This window comes from Cyphomyrmex costatus, unplaced genomic scaffold (genome assembly GCF_001594065.2).
Source record: "Cyphomyrmex costatus isolate MS0001 unplaced genomic scaffold, Ccosl1.0 scaffold216, whole genome shotgun sequence".
Lineage (NCBI taxonomy): Eukaryota > Metazoa > Arthropoda > Insecta > Hymenoptera > Formicidae > Cyphomyrmex > Cyphomyrmex costatus.
The window spans coordinates 1,060,764-1,063,552 of record NW_017276214.1 but is presented as its reverse complement, the minus strand read 5'-3'; positions in this window follow the sequence as shown (position 1 = coordinate 1,063,552).

The window sequence follows — 2,789 nt, the reverse complement described above, 5'->3', positions numbered from 1 at the left end:
ATTTCGATCCGACTTTCGATTTTTTCGAACCCTTAGCGGTCCATTTCGATTGCAGTCAATCGTCAGGTAGATTTGCTCTCTTTCGAACTAAATATTAGATTAATTAATTTTCATAATTATTTAAGGAGTTAGATATATATTGTAAATCAGAGTACAATTGGATATGGTTCTAACCCAACAGATATAATAATATTGTAAAAATTATGGTCTTATTTGTCACTAATAAGTTTACTTGTAAATGAAGTCATGATGACGTGCTATAATGTTATTGTGACCCTATTATGTTCTACCTAGGAAACAACTTTATTTATTTAATGAATTTTTCATGGATTTTTTTCTGCTAATTTTTTCGATAAAAGTACGTTATGTTCAACATGTTCATTTGCATGTCATTGCGAAAAACTCTAAAATTGTGATAAATTAATATTATGTGTGTTTACGTAAAATTTCTAATAAAAAGCATCTAAATTTAAAAAATCTATTTTTAAAAATAAGTATTAGTAAATATATTTCTATCAGATTATCAAATAAGAATTAATGCGCTGCACATCTACGTTGTTCCATAATAAAGTAACAGTTCTCTAATTCTGTAATTATGTGTAATTACAATTCAGTAATAACTATGCCAATGCATATTCTAATAGAACATACAAAGAGGCAATTTTCATATCAAGAAAAAATTATAAACGTATAGCATCAAAATATTCGTTAACAAAACATCAACGATGATTGCAATCGAACGGCATTATTGTAAATAAATTATTGATTATAATATATTGTATATCGTATATTGTGTATGTATACTGCGTATTTTTTGTAAATAAATAAAACAAAAACGTAAATTATCATGTTGCAACAAATCCAGATATTTTATAGAAAAAAAATAGCAAAAGATACTAAGTATTTTGTTAATAAAACATAAGTGTAAAATGTAATAAAATAAATAATATAATAATTTTATAATATCAAATATAATTAATATAATAAATTAAAATAACAAAAGTTTGAAATAGTAAATATTCACAATTTTATTGTTATTGTACCATTTAAATATCATTGATTAAGCGCTTTATGAGAGAATTAATACCTCACTTACTTATATAGATAACGCGATTTTTTTATAATTCTCTACAATAGTAATATGATAGTTTTTAGCATTTTTATGTTCTAAAAATCATTCGTTCTATAATCTGAAAAAAAGTACTGCATTTTCTTACGATTCTCTGCAGCTATAACAATTTACTTTTTAAAATTTCAAATTAATCAGAAATAAGCCTTAACAGTCTAGTTGCATCTTAAGTGCTTCTATAATTGCGTGTCTACGCGAATTTATATCCTACGTATGTAGTCGTTTTAATTGTGCTCAGAACACTTTCAGACTTGAAACGCAAGCTCTGTTAAACTACCGCAGTAATAAGTAACTACTGCACGAATTGAATTGGCTAACAATATTTTTGATGCTCTTTACGCGACTTAGATCGATATAATAAAGTTAAATAAACGACATGTTAATATCTATAATAATTAATTTTTATTGCGAAAAAAATTTTAAATTTTAATTTTCTTAATAATTTTTTTATTTCATGTCACGTTTATAAATTATACGTATTCGGATAAGTATATGGCTGCTTTCGTAACCGTCCAAAAGGTATACGGAAATCATATTCTCGACAATTGATATCAAAATTAAGTAGTAAACAAAAATTCAACCATGTCACTATCGATTTTTTTTCAAAAATAGTACTTTGACTCATTGTCAGTATGGCACTCCTTATACTCTCATGAAGAATATGGACGTTTTCGCTCTCTTGCAATCAAGATATTAACCATCGATTGTAACAACACATTCAATCTTAAAACAGAAACTACTACATTAATCACGATCTTTTTCCTTTCTTTCTTTCACCTGCTTCCTTTCCTCCTTTTCATATTTTAATTTTGGATTTATATTCCCACTGCTACGTTTCATATTATGGATTTTATTGTATTATTATAATATTTTTAGGATTTGAGATAATTTCGTTATAGAATATGTGGTGATTATATCTATTTGTTACTGTTGTCTGTTGGGAAATTTCCGTAAAATTATATTGAAGAAAGTCCGTAGTTGCATTAATTGTAAATTTAGATAATTATTAATCAGTATAGTTCTTCAAAAACAGATAATCAGAATTCTTGTAAAAATTATTGAATGAGAAAAATGAAAATGTTTAATTCATTCCTATTATTTATATACTTACGTAAAGTAAAGATATCTGCTAAAGATAAGAGCTGCTCTGAGAAGTCAGGATCTCTAAATGTGAATTTTGATAAAATCATTATTGCATTCGTTTGTCCACTGTTTGTCCACGTTTGTCCACCCATTATTTTTATATTTTTCATAATAATGAAAAATAATCACTTGGGGGTACTACAATTTTTTTTTGTATAACTTTTTTTTGAAGGATGGACAAATGAAAATAACGGGTGGACAAACGTGGACAAACTGTGGACAAACGAATGCAATAATGAATTTTACCAAAATTCGCATTTAGGAGTGCCGCCTTCTCAGAGCTGCTCTGAGAATTCAGCATCCCTAAATGTGAATTTTGATAAAATCATTATTGCATTCGTTTGTTCACTGTTTGTCTACGTTTGTCCACCCATTATTTTCGTTTGTCCACCCTATTATTATTATATTTTTCATAATAATGAAAAATAATCACTTGGGGGTACTACAATCTTTTTTTAAGTATAACTTTTTTTTGAAGGATGGACAAATGAAAATAACGGGTGGACAAACGTGGACA